Here is a 21036-nt window from a genome sequence, read left to right as displayed (position 1 = left end):
GTTGTAACTGAGGGTGTTGTTGAAAGTGCCTTCAACGAAAACGGTTTTAAACCGTTGTCTTTTACAACCGACAACAGCGGTTTTGCAACGGTTTTAAACCGTTGTATTTTAACATCAACCACAACAGTTTCGCAACAGTTTTAAACCCTTGTTATTTAATAACAACGACAACAGTTTCGCGACGTTTAAAGACCCTTGTCTTTTAGCACGATTGCAAATATTTGTGCAACTGTTTTAACCCGTAGTCATAATATATCAATGACCACAGTTTCGCCACTTTTGGGACCGTTGTTTTTTATAACAACGACAACAGTTTTGCAACGCCTAAAAACCGTAGTGTTTTGTTGAATCTACAACGATTTAAAACCGTTGTCTTTAAATTTTCTTCACTAGAATTCAAAACTGTTATCTTTAATAATTTTTTTCATTAGGTAAAAATTATTGTATTAAAATTTTTTTATTTACAATATATATAATAATAATTAAACCAAAAATAACAATCCAAAATAAAATATTTACCACGTTAAATCCGTGGCTATGTTATGTTCAAAATCCATCATCCAAAATATGCCAACGATAAACAAAAATTTTACAAATTTGAATTTAGTACTGCAATTGACCTTGATACATGTTCGTCATAAACGTGGCAATGTGGCAGTAGAGTCCCACAATATCAAAATTTTCCAAACAGAAATTACGGATATACTTCAATCTTTTGTCATCATCGGCATCGATCTCCTCAAACCTCATCAACATTTCTGCATCAAAACCTTCCCATGCCATTTCATCCCTGGCATATAATCCACACATAGAAAGCCCATTAAAACCCCATGTATGATATGAGATTTCAAGCAAAGACATGCACTGGAAACACAGCTAACACAAATGATGCATAGAGACGTTAGTACATTGTTTTCCCATAATAAAAATATCCCACACAATGGAATTTGAAAGCTAAGTGAATTTTGACATTGTATACAACATATCGAATTAGTTAATGATATCAATTTTGCAGCCTAGCTTTGATAGTATCCAAACAATATTAACATTATTAAGAGTACACAAACAACATTTATATACGCAAAATAAAGTCCACACTAGTATATACTAAAGAAAATAAAAATTTCGGCATGAACTCCCCATAAATAGGACATTCCAAAAATTTCCAAACAACACAAACAACATTTATGTACTCGAAACAAAGTCATAACATCAATTCACAAACCTATAACATTTATGTTCTAAGAAGCTAGAACTAATGTGAAACTAATATTGACAAGCACTGTTTCGTCAAGCTCTGTTTCGTCAACCTACCTGGAATTGTTACCAAATATACAGTTCAAGACTTTGCATACCTATTCGCAACACAAAGCACTTCATCAATATTTTGCATACTTATTCGTAAATATAATCTTGTATGAATTCAGCCCATTCGGATCGCACTTCATCAATTTCTTCCTTAGAGTACTCTGTTTTCATGAACTGTGAACAAACACAGTGATAATATTAGTAAAAAAACAATCAATAAAGACATTGAAAAATGAGAAATACACAATTATTTGTGAATTTTGAGAATATGTCGAATATTACAATTGAAGATATTGAGTTCTTCTCACTGGTAGCATTTTTTTCAATCATTTCTCTCATAAATCTCATTACATAAAAACCACATTGTTTCGAATATGTTTGTCGTGGACTTTATGTTAAAAAAATTTGTTAGTGATTGATACACAAATTGAAATAAACGTTAATTAATGACAAGTACACATGCATACCTTCACTACTTCCCATATAGCTTGTTTTTTCTCTTTCCTTTCCTTGTTTAAATTAAACAATCCTACATTCCTGCATACATCAGTGACAGTCAACATATGGGTGTTTTATTCACTAAATTAAATTTGACATAAAAAATATTAACTTACATATCCACCACATATTTCCAGTCATCGTAACGGTTTCGATGACTAAGTGAATCCAACAAATAAACCATGTCCTTGTAAGGATCGATGACAGTGAGAATCCAATGGTAACTACGCACAGAACAAATAATTAGTGCATACAATTCAATAAAATGTCGAGAAAATAAATTAAATTTGATATTGTGATTTTGACTCACCCAACATTATGTGGTACTAAAACTAGTTGATTTGTTGCTCTTTCATTCAAGTGTTCGATTTTACCATTTTTGTCAAGTTTGGTCACATATGGCATATATGGGATCGTGTGTGGATTCACAAATCTAAATTTGTCGGTATTTTTATCTTCTTTCATCTTTTTACACAGATTCCTAATATTTCCAACAGAATAATGTAAATATTCTAAATTAACTAAGTTTATACAGATTAAGTGGTTAACAAACAAAAGAATTAGACTTACCACATCTACACAACTATACAATTGGTAGATATTGGATCCAAACTATAGAAAGGAATGACGTCTTCAAGGTGCAGAATTAGTTTGTAATCCTCGTCAAATAAATCATGATAAAAAACTAGGGATAGATTTTGTTCATCGGTTAGTGCACGTTTACAATAACAATACAATAGATGTAAAGATCTTGGCACACTTGAAGACAAACCAATGTTATTTCTGTGGTTGACATTTTTCTTTCTTTGAAGCTTCTAAACATTGCAAATGTACACATGTTAGCTGCAATATTGAATTCTTTATGATACTTTAAATTTAAATATAAATTGACATTTACCTCATCTTGCATTACTACCAAGTGTGCTGGCCAAGCTACATGTGTTCCTGTAGCATCACCAACAGTATCACATTCATTTGGAATTGGAAATGGCAAATGTGCTAATTTGTAATGCCCGAGATTATAGCATTTTAATCCGAAATTATTAATTGATGAATTGATGTGATTATAGAATGACCACTCCGAGAAATACTTGGGAAAGCATGGGATATTGTGTGAGTGGAGTCCAGCAGACCTCGCGCACATGCGCGGAGATGAGGCGCGCATATGCGCGAGCAGAAAATGCCAAGACAGTAAGTCTCGCGCATATGCGCGAGCTGGTGAGTTTCAAAATGCCGAAACAGAGAGTCTCGCGCATATGCGCAAGACAAGGCGCGCTTATGCGCGAGCAGGTGAACTTCCAAGCACTGAGACAGAAAGTCTCGCGCATATGCGCGAGGACCAGGCGCGTATATGCGCGAGTAGTGATGTATGAAAACTTGCCACATGTCTTGCCATGTACTTGGACGTGTATATTCTTCACTTCCACTTCAGAATTTCAGAACAAGAAACAAGACCCTCCATGGAACCCTCAAGCTTTCTTGAATTCTATAATTTTGGTTGTGCAAGATCCTGCCATCTGATTTTCAATCCGAATTTAGTTTCGTGCTTCTCTCGTCAAGATCTTAAAAAAGATTTAAGTTTTATTACTTTCCTGCATGGTTCGAAAATTTGGTATTGGAGAAATCATAATTTGATTGATATTATATGTTCTTGAGATTATGGCAAGCGTATAATCGAAACCAGATCGAAGAACAGACAATGTATGAAATTGTTATCATTTTTCCAGCCTATGGTTGAATGGGGTTGCAATTGTTATTTATTATGAGTTGTGGTTTGTATCTATTGATGTTGAGTTGACGGGTATATCGAGATTGAGCTGTTATGCCGTCGAAACGTAATTAGATTGAGATTGATCATGCCATGTCTTGCTTTGAGGTGTATGTTGATATTGTATTTCTCGAAATGTAATTCCAGATTTGGTATTGAAGACTTCGAAGAATAAAAAAGCAAGATTGAGAATTGTTGCATCAACCAGGAACTACGAAAAAAAATGTATAAATCAATGTTAAACTGGGAGAGACAACTCGAGTAATATATGACTCGAGTTTCCCAAAACCACATACTAAATTGTTATTGCTTTGATGTGTTTGCAATTCTTGAGATTAATATACTTAGTCTATTGAGTTATAGCAAAGCATGTATTATGAGTCTTTGGCAGAGGTGCCAAGTCACTGGACGTTTGGTTTATATCGATGCGCTTAGGAGCAGATCGACTCCTATTGTAGATACTCGATATAGTGTGCCGAAGTCCGAGAATAAGGACGTACCACCATCTCGAATGGGAGGGTAGATGGGAGACTTGTTACGTTCTTATTCAAACCAAGATCCCTAGATAAGAGTCGAGTCATAGATTAAGAGTTAAAGAGTTTGATTTAAAACTTTGTATTGATTTAAGTTTTTGTAGACTACGATACATATTGTTTGACAAATGTTTCATGCTTTTGTATATGCTTGTATGAAATGCATGTATGCATTGTTTATACTGGGAAATATGTTTCTCACCGGAGTTATCCGGCTGTTGTTGTGTTTGTATGTGTGCATGACAACAGGTGGGACATGATCAGGGTCGAGAAGAGCATGAAAGATCAAGATTAGAGTGGTGATCCGGGCTTAAATGTAGAAACTGGTTGTTCCACACTTGTTATGTGTTTATTAAACACTAGTTTGTTATGACTTTAATTTGAACAAGTTTTGTACCTTTGATCATGTTGTAGATATTGAACTTGATCTTGTAAATTGAATAAGATGGAACATAACTTGTTGTCTTATTTTGAACATTTGGGTATTAAGTGTTCAACAGTTAAAAAAAAAAATTCGACCTAGTTTATTTAATTGATCCATTTAATCCCAACGATGAGTTAAGAAAATGAGTTAGCGTTCGGGTCCCCACATAATTTGTCCACAGCATTATCAATCGATACGTGCATGCAACTCATGGGTGATGGAACACCATGAAATAATTTATTATCCGCATTGACATGGACAATTGTACCGTAGGCAACAATATTGGTCCTAGATTCCAATGCCAATGCAACCGGCTTACCCTAGAAGACAGATAATCATGTTATAAATTGATACAAATCATAGTTATAGACAGTTGCAATAATCAACTACCTGCAAAAAATCAGTATTGCTCAAAGCTCTCACGTCATCATCATGCGAAGTTGCATAGTTCGAGACACTCTTTTTGATTTTATCGTCACTCATGGGATGAAACTTTACTGAGCAACTACCTTTTTCTTCAATGTCAAAGTTGCTTGCACCCTTATTGAACATTTCTTCAAGTCTATGTATGCGTGCATCTTGATTTGATATGCGTGCATTTTGTTCTGCGATGCGTGAATCTTGTTCTAAGATTAATATCTTCGCTTCCATCAACTCCTTTGTTTGATTAAGGGTTATATGGTCATCACCAAGAGGACTCTTCCATACTCTACCAATATTAAAGTAGATGCTTGGAGTGATATGACCTCCAACACCTCTCACACAACCAGAATGTTCATGTGAATCCAGTGCTTTCGTAAGGATATCATTTTTTCCCTCTTCAAATTGCAACGTACCCTCGATATTTTGTTGCACATAAACATCCTATCATGCACAGAAGAACAAGATAATTACTAAAAACAGTTATAATGAATAAAAATTATTCATTTTCATGTATTGTTTGCTTACAATCTTTTCTATTGCCGATTTCAACTCATCGCCTTCATATTGACCCGTCCTTTCTTCCACATAATTGCTTGATTTATATCATCATCATCACATAACTCATCTGCCTACAAACAATATGTATGATATCAACAAATTTAAAAATCACATAGCATAGATTTAGTAAACTTTCCAAATTACTCACTTTCTCATACTTACTATTTCATCGGCGAAACGTGCATATCCTTTGCGAGACATACGATGGGGGTATATGTTTTTCTTTCTTCTCTTCTTTTGTTCATCATGTAGTTTCTAGTTAATTGAAAATTGCCCACATATATCAGATTTCAATAAAAATAATTTTTTATGGTCTACTTATTTGAAAATAAAAAATTAAGAATCTTACCATGAAGTCATCAGACAAGCGACTGATTAAAAATAAACTCCAATCATCTCGTGTAATACCAAACCCAGTAGGTGGTTCTTTCAAATCATCAGTGTTATCCCTCTTGCTAAGAATGAACTTTTGAGTGAGAAAAGCTTTGAATTGTCGCCACTTGTTATTTGCAGAGTTCAGACATCCCTTCTTCCAGCTTTGATCAACATTGTACGTCTGCTGTAGAATTCATATTAACCCGTAACATTAAACATATCATAACCATATGAAAACTAATTAAAATAGTCAAAACATTATAACTTACGTTAACTGATTCCCATATTAAATCTTTGACATCATTTGGAACCATTTTCCAAGTCTGATAACTTGTCTTTACCATTTCTCGAACAAGAACTCCAATATAACTTTGCATCTCACCTGCAAATTCTCCTACTAGTTGTCCCAATTTATTTAACCTTACCTCCTTTCTGATTCCATGAAGCCTAACAAGCCTATCCAAACGTGTACGAACTCTAGATGATCTTGTTGTTTCCATATCTGTAGATTCCAAAACTGTTTTGCCCCCACAGCTATTGTCGTTGGCAGAATATGCAGTATTCTGTTTAGGCTTCTCATTCTTTGACATCCTGCAAGCAATTACAATTTTTTAGGAAATCAGAAAAATGCACTATGCAACGCATGTCATAAAAAAATTAGTACTCTGTTCTTTATTTTTCTTTCTATATGAAAATGTAATATGCAGAACAGTAAGGGAATGTAACCTATTATGCTGGTTCAAGTCATTTAGGATTGCACTTAATTATTGTCAACCAAATACCCATCACAATCTTCACGAATGCATGGCGGCTATTCCATCAACATTCATTGATATAAACCCTCGTATAAAACATTGATAGTGGGTTACAGCATTTTCCAATTCATCACCATTCATGTAGTGAATATAATCTCTGGTGGGACGTGCAAGTACAACATGCCATGCAGGATCTTGAGGTTCTTCAATGTAAAACACCTGCTTTGCTTGACTGCCCAAGAAAAAAGAGTCAGACTTGAATCCAATTCTCTTTAGGTTTACCAACGTGAAACCAAGATCATCAACTTTAATACAGTTAATATTCTCAACCCAATTACATTTAAACATTAGAATTTGAAACATTTGGTAATCAAGTTCCCATATTTCTTGAATAACTCCATAAAAAATCATGCCTGACACAACTGGATTTTTATCCTTTGCACTGGCAACTTGAATTGTCGTTGCGACTAATCTTACTCCGGAATTTTTCACAACTCGTATATCATCTCGCACTTTTGTATGATAAGTGACCCCATCAATCAAATAACTAGAGTACTTTAACACTTGTTTGCTAGGTCCGCGGGCTACCCATTTCAATCTTTTTGAAATGTCACGAGTGGAATTGCCAACTGCACTTGCAACCTACATTTCACGAAGTGCTAAAATTTATCCCTAAGTTTTAAAAAACTCCATAATACTGATATTTAAACAGCTTACACTATCACGTAACCAGTTAATAAAGGTTCGGTTATGCTCATCTTGTAACCACCTTTTGGACTTAGCCTTATGGGGAAATTTTGCATCCAAAAATGTCATGTATTCCCTGATGAAATGATTAAGGATAAGTTAACCAATTGAATATAAAAAAAATAGCAAGAAAGTATTTCTAAGTCAAAGAAATTACTCGATATAAGGCTCAACGTCAACATCATTTTCCAATAGATAACGATGTTCTTGATTCAACTCATCATCACTAGTATAGTGCATTACTAAACCAGACAAAGGCTTAGTGAGTTGTACTCTTCAATGCATTGATGGGATACCAATTGTATCTACACTAGACATGTTTTCCAGCAAAATTCCACAGCCTCTTTAGCAATATAACGTTCGGCTATACACCCTTCAGGCCGATTGCGATTTTGCACATAGCCTTTCAATATCTTCATGAATCTTTCAAATGAATACATATGCCTAAACCAAACCGGTCCACACAATTTTATCTCGCGTACAAGATGAACAGTCAAATGAATCATTATATCAAAAAAATATGGGGGGGAGGGGGGGGGAATATTTCTCCAGTAAACACGATATCATCACAATATCTCTTTGCATCTCATCCAACTTTGAGACATCTATCACTTTATTGTATAACACATTGAAGAACCCACACAACCGAGTGACAGTATCTCTAACATGTTTAGGCAGGACACCATGTATGGCCACTGGAAGCAATTGTTGCATCAAAGTGTGATAGTCGTGTGACTTAAGGCCAACAAGTTTCAAGTCCTTCATCTACACGAGGTTTTTAATATTAGATGAGTAACTCGTAGGGACGTTTATTCCAAATAGAGAATTGCAAAATTTTCTTTTCTCAGACTTGCTTAGTGTATAACAGGCTGCTGGCAAATACGTTCTTTTCTCCCCCATCTTTGGTATCAAATCAGTCCTCAAATTCATCTCCATGAGGCTTAGTCTTGCTGCAACTCCATCCTTTGTTTTTCCCGGAATGTCAAGTAACGTACCGATGAGAATTTCACAAACATTTTTTTCAATATGCATCACATCAAGAACATGTCGAACATGTAGATTTTTCCAATACTCAAGTTCAAAGAATATAGATTTCTTTTTCCAACATGATTTTTCATTACCTACCTTCAACTCAAGCTTCCCACTCATTTTTCCCAGACGATAATTAATTCTTTCAACTCTTTCTAAAACTTCATGCCTATGTTAATGGTTTTGTTGCGAGTTTAAACTCTTGGTTCCCGTTAAATGCTTTCTTTTGCCTTCGATACGGATGATTTGTAGGAAGAAATCTTCTATGGCCTGTATACGCAATTTTTCTACTATGCTTCAACCTCGTCGAATATGTTTCTTCACCACATATTGGACATGCATGATATCCTTTCATAATACAACCTGACATGTTCCCATATGCAGGAAAATCATTGATCGTCCATAGTAACACAGCTCTAAGCGAGAAAATTTCTTTTCGATATGCATCATATGTATCAACACCTATATCCCATAAAAATTTTAAGTCGTCAATTAGAGGTGCTAAGTAGACATCAATATCATTTCTCGGTTGTTTGGGACCAGAAATCAACAAAGTGAGTATCATAAATTTTCTCTTCATACACAAACTTGGAAGAACACTAGTAGAAAAATCGGATTTTACTTCGACAGGCTTTACTTCGGCAATAATAAATTACGAAGTAATACATTACCAATAACGTCAGTAATAACACAAGCGAAGTAAAATAATATATTTTACTTCGGATGTTTAAAAACACGGGCTTCACTATTTTTTATTATTATATTTTACTTCGGCATATCAATGTTGATGAAGTAAAAAATAAGAAAAATAAGTTCATGCTGAAGTAATAAGATAAACCGCGCAGATTAACAAAGGAAACTAAACTATACTGAACATTTAGCGACGGTTTTTTAACCGTCGCCGATTTAGTCAGCGACGGTTTTTAAAAAAACCGTTGCTATTCGCGACGGAATTTCAAAAACCGTCGCTATTAGCGACAGCTTTTTAGAAACCGTCGCTGATTTATATCGATTATATCATATATCCTTCAGAGACGAGCACATTAGAACGATCCACATTTTCCTTCAAAATTAACCCTAACACCACGCCATTCCACTCACCGCCGTTCGCTTCGAACCACCAACACCACCGCCGTTCCACTCACCGAGAGGGAAGCAAAACACCACCACCACCACCACCGTATCTGGGAATTGTTTTCTCTAGCAAGAAACAGGTACGTATATGTTCTTCTGCATTGATCTTTTGTTTTCTCGATTTGAGGCATTATGATCTTGGTCGAAAATATGCTACAAATTTTCAAGAATCTTGCAGATTTACTGGCTTGACGGAAAATGGTTTGTTTTTCTTCGGTGTTTTTTTTCCCCATGAATAGTGGGTTGCATGTTTTCTATGCGGCTCACGTGTTGACGGAATTAATGCAAGCGATTGGTAGGTCTTTCGGTACTGTAATTGATATATTGTTGTGTTCAAAGACTCAGTAGTCTATTGCTTTGTTGAAGTCTTTGAAGAAGATAAGAAACATGAAACAGATTTGGATGCTGAGCTCAGAGCCCCGAAGAAGACAAAATGTCTGGTGGATGAAACTTGTTCAGTACAACATAATAATGGTTTGTTACAATGCTTTCCATGGGCTCCACCAGTACTTTCTGTATATGGGGTGCTTTGATTTATTTGGTCTACTGTAACAGGTCGAATTCGAGAAGAGGGAGACAGAGACAAAAGATGTGAACATAATGAACCACAAACCATTGCTGAACATGCTATAGGAGACACTGATAAAAGCCTAAAGTTGAATCCACGTGAAAAGACACATAGTAAACTTTCTAGTTTATTTAGTAATCTAGAGGGAAGTACTTATCGTTTTCTGGTTTGACTCTAGGGTCAAGCTTTAGAATGGGCATTGCTGAGACGCCATTCATCTGAGGATTTCTTTGGCGTACAGATCTGTGGGGCCTATCTAGATACAGTTGCCAAAACTGTTGAACTCATTGAGAAGCATTGCACTGTCTTGCATCCAAATCTGTTTCATGTTTTAATAATTATAATTGACACATATTTGCAGGGGCATATCCGAGTTTAGGGCGCACATTTCTTCACCGGAAATTAAAGACAATTTATGCCTTTTGTTTGTGTTTTGTATGCTTTCGGTTTGATGTGTTATATATGTGTGCGTTACTGGTCCATGGATAAATAAATTTTCTTGGTGTTTGATATGCTACATCATTTTTCCATTTGGGTGGTGACTTGTTTCAAGTTTTGTGGTTTTTCGAAATTATTTATATAATATCTTGATTAAATTGGTTTAGTAAGTGCAATTGTCTTCATGCAATTGGGGTAATCTGTAATGGATGTAGACTAGATGGAAAAAACAGGCGCTATCTCAGCTGGAGAGCGGTGACATGTTATGAATTTTTATCCGGTGTTATTTCAAGATGCAAATGAAATAAGTTCGTACTTTCAAATGAAACCTGCCTCTACCAGTACTGATATATTTTATATCTGTCAATTTTTATTTGAAATAGAAGAATCTAATGTATTTTCTTTTTCAAATTTCAGTTTGCAGGATGCATCAAGAACCAATATTACACCCAATGTCAATATGACGAGGTCAGAAGTGAATGGAGTGAATTTGTTTACTCCTATGTAGGTGCTTAGATGGATGATGTATGTTGGGACAAATATTTTGTTTGTCATTGTGGATTTTTGGATATACTTTTGGTTTTGTGGATACATTTTTTGGGTTACTTGTGGATTGATGAATATGTAATTGTGGATTCGTGGATATTAATAATTTTTAGATGGATAATTTATGAGTTTAATTATATTAGTGTATTAAGTCATATATTGCGAAGTCTTTTTTTAACAATTACTTCATCAAAATAAAAAAAAAAAATGAAGTGTAACAGGTAAATTACTTCGTTGTTATTTGCAAATTGTGAAGTAACATAATATTAAATACTTCGTCAATAAGAAATTAGACGAAATGATAGAATTAATTTACTTCAACATTGTTCTGTAAAAGCGAAGTTGTTTTTCGCAATTACTTCATCAAAATACAAATTATTGACGTCTTTCGAACCACTTACTTCGTCACTAAATGTAAATTGTGAAGTAACATAATATAAAATACTTCAACAAATAGGATAAATGCTGAAGTTATAGATTATATTTACTTCATTATTTACAATAATCGATGAAGTAAAACACATTTCTTACTTCGGCACCGGTCCAATTCTGGACCGGTTTTCGATTTACTTCATTATTTACAATAATCGATGAAGTAAAACACATTTCTTACTTCGGCACCGGTCCAATTCTGGACCGGTTTTCCTTCGAAAATCGGTCAAAGACTTCAGTATTTTCAATCATACAACTTCGGTTATTATGCGAAGTAAAAGGTACATCTATTACTTCACGTCCATATACTTCGGCAATTAACTACCTTATTACTTCATTGAATACGCGAAGTAAAAAGCGATTTTTCTACTAGTGGAAGGTTGTAAGTGATCATCACAATTGGCCTACAACTATATGCAGAACTCATCAAACTATGTGGATTGATGTCGTCTGCTGATATGGCCAATTTTAGATTTCTTGGCTCGGAAGCAAGATTTGGCCAGTTGTGATCCACTACTTTCCAAGAGGGTGCATCAGCCGGATGACGCAAGTATCCATCACGAATTCTTTTATCAGCATGCCAAGTTAACTCCTTTTATATCACATTCTGCTGAAACCATCTTTGAAATCTGGGAATAGATGGGAAGTACCAAAGGACCTTTGCAGGAACTCCTCCATTTATCATAGAATTTTTACCCAACTTCCACCTTGACATCCCGCAAATAGGGCAACGGGTAAAATCCTCATACTCCTTCCGGTATAAGATACAATCATTAGGACAAGCATGAATTTTCACATAATCCATCCCTAAAGCACATAAGCTTTTCTTTGCATCATACAAAGATAAAGGCAATTCATTGTCATCTGGAAGCATTTGCCCAAACAAACCAAGTAAATTAGTGAAATTTTTATCACTCCAACTATATTTTGCCTTCAAATTATATAATTTCACAAGTGCAGATAACTTTGTAAATTTAACATATCCAGGATATAAAGGTTTCTCGGCATCTTCAAATAGCTTATGGAATTGGTTTGGATTCTCAGCATAACTATCATATGCACCATGTACCATACTTATAGGTTCCTCGGTAAAATATTTGCATTCATCTTGCCCTACTCGATCACTATCATTCATTGAGTTCCTGAACTTAGATCTTTCATCATGCCAAATACATGTATGATATGTTAAATCTATATCATTACAACACAAATGAGCCCTTATAGTGTCAATATCTTTCGTCTTTAGATTACCACATTTTGCACATGGGCAAGGCATTGCATTCGGATTGTTAGCGTTTCGCGATGCAAACTGCAAGAATTACTCCACCCCAACCTCATATTCATGTGACAACCTATTCTTTGACATCCAATCTTTGTCCATTATACGTACAACTAACCAACCAACAATGAGTCAAATCCATCAAAACAGTTGTAAAAATACTATTAAGTTGGTGTTCAAAACAGTTGTAAACAACAAAATTAGACATCAATGTTGTGATGAATCTATCAACAATGCTTGTGTTACATAGCTTCATTTGCTGTATTTTTGTGGCGATGAATTTATCAAAAATGACCTTAATTTATTTCGTAAATATGCAGAAACATACCTGCAAGAAACTGCCGCCACAGCTTTTTTATCGAATGTTGAAACTTGAAAGTAAGCAAATTTCCTACCCCACTGTCACCATCAATTGTGCACATAAAGCATGAAAATTTCATATCAGGCCCATCACGTGACACAACTACACTTGAAAAACAACCATAACAAAGGAATTACCGCTCAAATCCGCATCAAAGAAGCTTGCTCGTGATAGCTTGCCACCTTTGAAATTGTTCTATCGCAGTAAATACTAATCAAAATAACTGCAATCAAACAGTAAAATTCAAGTTATTTTATGACATTATTCCAAATTCAAGAATATTATTTATCAATATACGATGTTGTAAGGACCGAGATTTTAATTACTGTAATCCGAGATTAATCTGAAATGATTTATTTATTAATTGAGATGATTATGGATAAAACGGATCAGACCGGGAGAGCCGAAAGAAGATTTGACATTTTGTGCAAGAAGAGTCATCGCGCACATGCGCGACATGTATGGGCGCACATGCGCGAGGAAGACAAAACCATGCGCGCACATGCGCGACTTAGATTCGCGCATATGCGCGGGAGGTCCAGAGAGTTCGGCGCACATGCGCGGCGGAAGGCGCGCATATGCGCAAGCCATGCGAAAAGCCAAAGGATAATTCCAGAGAGTTTGGCGCATATGCGCGACGTAGATGGCGCACATGCGCGTGATGGACAGAATGTTCGGCGCATATGCGCGGAAGTGATTGGCGCATCCGCGCATATGCGCGAGAAGACGAAATGCTGGTCCGAACAACCGGCGCATATGCGCGACTTTGTGCGCGCATATGCACGCGACGTGCAGAACATGCAAAGAGCCACTTGCCTTGCATGCGTGAACGTGTATATATATATATATAGGTACAAGCAATTTGTTCCTCAGAAATGAAAGAGGAAGGAACCGAGGGAAACTTCGGGTGAAAATTAAGTTACGAGCAATCCGTCCGTCTGAATTGTAATCCGACTGCAATACAGTGTTCCTATCAACGCAGGCTACAACTGGATGTAAGTTTTGTTACGTTTGGATACGATTTGAAATTATGATGTTGTCAGAATTGAATAGAAATCATATATGGTGTTTCTGATACAGTGGACATCGTATAATCGAAGTCAGATTAAATAACAGACTGATTATGTAATTATTATGATTTTCGGAGTCGATTTGATTAAGAATCGATATCATATTTATATCAGCGTTGAGATTCTGATTTTTACCGATATTGATTATGAGTTCTGGTATTATATCTGTGATGTTGAAATTGACGGGGTTATCGAGATTGTGTTATTATGCCGTCGAAACATCAGTTGATTGATATTGATCAGATTCGGTGTTGATTTAGATGGTATTGTGGTATCGTATGTCGATTGGCATTGATCCGATTATGTTTTGATTTGAGTATTGATCAGAACAGGTTTTGAACTGAGTCATGTACTGATATTGTATCTATTCGATTGTCATTATCAGATTGGATATGGACAGAGTTAACTTCAATACTTCGTCTTCGTCGGACCGAGAAGATAAAGGTATAAATTAATGTTGAGTTGGGATTGCACAACTCGAGTGAGGTTTGGCTCGAGTTTCCCTAAATCACATACTTTACCTTATTGTATTGATTTGATTGATGTACTTGTTCTCTTGATTTATAGACAGCAGGTATTAGACGAGTAATCTTGGGACAGATGCGCCTGATAGTGGTGTATCGATGTGGATAGAATCATAACTTCTTCTATTACTGATGATCGATATCATATCAATGTGGATAGAATCGGAGTTCTTTCTATTACTGGTGATCGATACTATACCGATGTGGATAGAATTCGAGCTTCTTCTATTACTGGTGATCGATACCCTATCGACGTGGATAGAACTGGAGTCTTTTCTATTACTGTTGGTAGATATGGGAATACCCACATCTGGAAACCGGGATCCCTAGACTAGGATTGAGTCTAATCTAAAATGTGGAGTCATGAGTCTAATTGACAGTTTATATTGAGTTATGTTGATTATGTTCCTGAATATGGTACATGATGAGTTATGTTCCTGATGATGGTACATGTTTAGAATAGGATTTATTCTTGATATGGATTTATATTTTTATTTGAATACATGTTAGACATATCTGTTATATGCTTTTATATTGTTTTTATGATTGCATGTATACATGATTTATACTGAGAATGTAATTCTCACCGGAGTTATCCGGCTGTTGTCTTGTTTGTATGTGTGCATGGCAACAGGTGGGATAGCATCAGGGTCAAGAAGAGAATGAGGCTGGACTAGATAGCGTGGAGATCCGGGCTTCGAAGCAACTTAGGATTCAACACTGATATATAGTTGAACCTAGTTGAATTCTTGTAGATAATACAATATTTGTATGTTTATGTTTAATATGTAATTTGAATTGAATTACATTACGTTTTCGCTTTGTATTTTAAAAAAAATTTAGACCCTGTTTATTATAATTGTTTGAATTATTCCTAAAGACGATTAAGGAACGAATTAGCGTCCGGATCCCCACAACAGGTGGTATCAGAGCATTAGGTTCCAGAACAGTAGGTTCTAGAACTTTAGGTTCTTGAGACTGTGATAGAAGCTAGTGAGCGGGGTAGAATGTGTTTTCTTTCCTGCATGTGATTGCTAGCATGTGATTTACTTATAATGTGGAATTACATTGTGTATGCTAGCATGCTATTATGTTTACTGTGTTTGAATACATGTTACCTGAATACCTGAGTTGATTTGTAATGTATTTGATTTGAAAATGAATCAGAACCAATTCTTGATCAGAAGGTAAGCTGATCAGGAAGGGACTGAGATTGATTTATCTCATGTGGTACTAACCCTTGTGGTAATCAGATATACCTCCAAGAAGAATTCGAGTATTGGGTAGTACTTCGACGGATCAGATGGATGAGATAGAAACTTTGATGGAAACACAGATGAAGAGGTTTCAATCGTTTCAACCGCCGATTCTGAAGGGTAATGAGACGTCACTGGAGTGTGAGAATTGGTTAGATGATATAGAGATACTGTTTGATTCACTTGATTATCCAAATGAACAGAGAATTAAACTGGTGCCCAATCAGTTACACGAGGTCGCTAGGAGTTGGTGGATTACAACCAAAAGAGTATTAGAACAGCGGGGTACGGTGATTACGTGGGAAGTCTTTAAAGCTGAATTTTATCGAAGATTCTTCTCAGGATCGTACCGAGAGGACAAGAGAGCAGAGTTTGAGAATTTGAGACAAGGCCAACTGAATATTGAAGAATATGTTGCTAAATTCTCTACTCTACTGCGTTTTGTTCCTCAGATAGCTGGGAATGATGAAGCTGTAACTGAGCAGTTCATCAAAAGATTGAATTCAGAGATAGTTGCATTGATAAATATGCAGCGACCTTATCATTTTGCTGATATTTTGAATAAAGCAAAAAGGGCTGAGGCGAGTCTGATTAGACAACAAGAAAGATTGTGTGCAATGCAACCCCAGACACAACAATTCCCTCTCCGATTGGATTGAAGCAGTACGAGTGGGAAGCAAGATGTGCTGAAAGCTCGAAAGAAACAGTTCAAGAAGTTAGGGAGCGGTTCATCTAGCTCTAGTGGTTCTAGCCCGAGTTATACTGGAGTTTATTGCAGGACTTGCGGAGGGAGACATCCCATGGAGCAGTGCCAGGGAGTGACTGGTAGGTGCAATAACTGTAAACACCAGGGACACTTTGCTAGAGTCTGTCCACAGAGAGGTTCCCGAATATTTCAGGGAGCAGAATCATCTGGTGGTAGTGATCGAGGAACAGACCCAGGACACACGTAATGATATAGTGGCAGGTAATAATCTTTTATGATTATGTTGCATATGTATTGATATATACTAATGCATTCCCTACGATTATCTTTGACTGAGTTGTATTGATATATGTTGTACCTGCTGGGTCTGTATTACTGTAGTATTGATCCTTGTACCTTTTGGGGAAAGGAATTGATATCAGTAAATTCTGTGATATATTGTGTACTGCAGTAAAAAGAGAATGAGATTGAATTAGATTGTATTGTACTTGTGTTATCTGATTCTGACTACATTATTGATATTAATATGCTAACAAGTATAGAACTATTATAGATTCTTGCCAGGAGATGGTAAGATTCGGACCTAAAATGGCCGATGAACGAATGATATACTGTAAGGATTCTAGATTTTGAATTCCTTGATATCCTGTATTATGTATGATTCGATGATTATCGAAAAGAATGGAATAATTCCTTATGTATTCAGTTGATTACTGAAGTTGAGCCTATCTGGGAATGATTTGTCAGTAGCAGGAGAGTTGCTATAGTCGTTCCAGATGAAATTCCGGGTTTGTCTTATATCAGGGAGAGCGACTTCAGCCTTGATTTGATATCAGGTATGGATTTCATTGTAGACTTCTGTACAAAATGATATTGATTGAATTGAAAGAATTGAAATGTCAGTTAGAAGAGTTACTGCCAGAGAGTTAAAGTTACATCTGGTTATATGTTCCTCTGAGAAATACTTCAGTTCTGTGAATGGGTTGATAAATCATGTGTTCCGAAGTGTTCTGATGACCTTATGCTCGTTTTATCTATGATATTTTGATATATTCGCAGCGTATGATTGATGGAATCGAACAGTTGAAATTTGTATTGAATATTCTGGGAACTGAGATTGTTGTATATAGAATTGTTCGGCTATGAATCCAGATTGCAACAGATTGCATTCAGAGTCTGTGATAGATGAAGATTGTATACTGATTGATTGTAGCACAGTTAAGACAGTGATCAGTGGTTGAAAACGACATTAATAATGGCAGAACTTCAGAACGTTCAAGCCGGCTCAGAGCTGATGTTGAAAATTACAGCAGTTCCGAAGTTTGATCAGATTGTTAAGAACTTAATTTCGTTAGTCAAAACAGTGTGTCAATCAGAATACCAGGTAGGTAATGCTTTATTTTATATAATTAGCTGATTTGTTTGTGCCAGATATTTCGAATTTGAAATAACAGGTATTGTCAGAGGCACACAGTAGTAGATTCAGTATTATTCTGGTAACACGAGATGTGTGATAATTCGAACGGACAGTTATGATGTAAACAAACGAAATCAGTTATGTCCGAATTTGTATTGAAATGTCTAAATCGCTGACAGATGAAGACAGGAAGATAGAAACCAGAAGATTGGTTATACAGATTATCGATTCCTGAATAGAAATAGGAGTATAATTCTATGGATCTGGTGATAGACTTACCGACATCGTGCCAAGAATGTACCAGGATGTGGTTATGATTGAACGATTGTTCAAATCTGCATATGTATATTGTACAGGATGACGTACAGATATGACTAGACGACTGAGAGGTATGTCAGAAAAGGGGTCAGATTGTATTGAATGCTAGAGTTAATTATATCATACCGTGATTTTTGGTTGATTTTATACTGTTGGCAGAATGTATAGCATGATTTTTATCTATGGTTTATAGATTGACGGATAGTCGGAGCGAACTATCTAGATACTGGAGGATATCCAGGAACTGTAGTGCTGGATTTTAGCACTAGTGACCTGATGTCTTGTCACTTTATGAATTATTGTACAATAATAGCTATTAGATGAGTATCGAGATAGCTTTAGTCAGGGTATTGTACAGTGAGAACTGCGGATTTCCTTCGTAGGGAGATGATATTGCGGTGATACCTGAGATTAGATTTGATGGGATCAAAAATCTGATAAATAAAATGAAACTGATTCAGGAGCAAATGAAGATAGCTCGGAAATTGATATGAAATAGGCCAACGTCAGGTGATGACTGTTGGTATTTGAAGCCGAGATTGAGTTGAGGAGCTATTGATTGGTATATACGGATGAGGTATATCCAGTATTCGCAATTGATTTTATCATAATGATCTTAAGTAGTATGATGATATTATACCTCTTGAATTCTTCTTTAGATTGAAATCAGGGATGCGTGAAAGAATGAAAATTCAGAATGAAGATTATTCTGCTGTTGGAAATACGGTAAAGTTAGTAGGGCATTAAAAGAGACAGAATCTAATATAAGATTAAGATTTCAAAATGATTTTATAGAATGAGTTTCCTGAATTAACCTCTATTATACATTTCTTCTTTATCTGATTTGATTGTCTGTGATTTCGAGGACGAAATCATATCTTAGAGGGGGAGAATTGTAAGGCCCGAGATTTTAATTACTGTAATCCGAGATTAATCTGAAATGATTTATTTATTAATTGAGATGATTATGGATGAAACGGATCAGACCAGGAGAGCCGAAAGAAGATTTGACATTTTGTGCAAAAAGAGTCCCCGCGCACATGCGCGACATGTATGGGCGCCACATGCGCGAGGAAGACAGAACCATGCGCGCACATGCGCGACTTAGATTCGCGCATATGCGCGGGAGGTCCGGAGAGTTCGGCGCACATGCGCGGCGGAAGGCGCGTATATGCGCGAGCCACGCGAAAAGCCAAAGGAGAATTCCAGAGAGTTCGGCGCATATGCGCGACGTAGATGGCGCACATGCGCGTGATGGACAGAATTTTCGGCGCATATGCGCGGAAGTGATTGGCGCATATGCGCGAGAACACGAAATGCTGGTCCGAACAACCGGCGCATATGCGCGACTTTGTGAGCGCATATGCGCGCGACGTGCAGAACATGCAACAAGCCACTTGCCTTGCATGCGTGAACGTGTATATATATATATATATGTACAAGCAATTTGTTCCTTAGAAATGAAAGAGGAAGGAACCGAGGGAAACTTCGGGTGAAAATTAAGTTACGAGCAATCCGTCCGTCTGAATTGTAATCCGACTGCAGTACAGTGTTCCTATCAACGCAGGCTACAACTGGACGTAAGTTTTGTTACGTTTAGATACGATTTGAAATTATGATATTGTCAGAATTGAATAGAAATTATATATGGTGATTCTGATACAGTGGACATCGTATAATCGAAGTCAGATTAAAGAACAGACTGATTATGTAATTATTATGATTTTCGGAGTCGATTTGATTAAGAATCGATATCATATTTATATCAGCGTTGAGATTCTGATTTCTACCGATATTGATTATGAGTTCTGGTATTATATCTGTGATGTTGAAATTGACGGGGTTATCGAGATTGTGTTATTATGCCGTCGAAACATCAGTTGATTGATATTGATCAGATTCGGTGTTGATTTAGATGGTATTGTGGTATCGTATGTCGATTGACATTGATCCGATTATGTTTTGATTTGAGTATTGATCAGAACAGGTTTTGAACTGAATCATGTACTGATATTGTATCTATTCGATTGTCATTATCAGATTGGGTATGGACAGAGTTGACTTCAATACTTCGTCTTCGTCGGACCGAGAAGATAAAGGTATAAATTAATGTTGAGTTGGGATTGCACAACTCGAGTGAGGTTTGGCTCGAGTTTCCCTAAATCACATACTTTACCTTATTGTATTGATTTGATTGATGTACTTGTTCTCTTGATTTATAGACAGCAGGTATTAGACGAGTAATCTTGGGACAGAAGCGCCTGATAGTGGTGGGATCGCCACGGGCACATTGCACGATGTCACAAGATAGTGTATTGGCGATAGTGCCAAAGTCTGTCACCGGATGTTTGGCTATCGATGTGGATAGAATTGTAGCTTCTTCTATTACTGGTGATCGGTACCGTATCGATGTGGATAGAATCATAACTTCTTCTATTACTGATGATCGATATCATATCGATGTGGATAGAATCGGAGTTCCTTCTATTACTGGTGATCGATACTATACCGATGTGGATAGAATCCGAGCTTCTTCTATTACTGGTGATCGATACCCTATCTACGTGGA

At 36.3% G+C, this 21036-nt stretch overlaps 2 long non-coding RNA genes across 2 annotated transcripts; both read right to left on the bottom strand.

The window, feature by feature from the left end:
• Positions 1-494: 494 nt before the first annotated feature.
• On the bottom strand, positions 495-1709 carry LOC142530222 (uncharacterized). The gene is made up of 3 exons (XR_012816068.1): positions 1591-1709; positions 1396-1482; positions 495-790 (listed from the first exon to the last, which is right to left on the bottom strand). It is a non-coding gene; the product is annotated as an uncharacterized LOC142530222 (long non-coding RNA).
• Positions 1710-4766: 3057 nt separating this feature from the next.
• On the bottom strand, positions 4767-5733 carry LOC142528656 (uncharacterized). Its single transcript, XR_012815704.1, has 3 exons — positions 5675-5733; positions 4922-5583; positions 4767-4851 (listed from the first exon to the last, which is right to left on the bottom strand). It is a non-coding gene; the product is annotated as an uncharacterized LOC142528656 (long non-coding RNA).
• Positions 5734-21036: the final 15303 nt, after the last annotated feature.

The sequence above is a fragment of the Primulina tabacum genome, chromosome 16 (assembly GCF_025594145.1).
Source record: "Primulina tabacum isolate GXHZ01 chromosome 16, ASM2559414v2, whole genome shotgun sequence".
NCBI classification, from domain to species: domain Eukaryota; kingdom Viridiplantae; phylum Streptophyta; class Magnoliopsida; order Lamiales; family Gesneriaceae; genus Primulina; species Primulina tabacum.
Note: the sequence above shows the minus strand (reverse complement) of the source record. Positions and strands in the feature narration are given on the sequence as shown.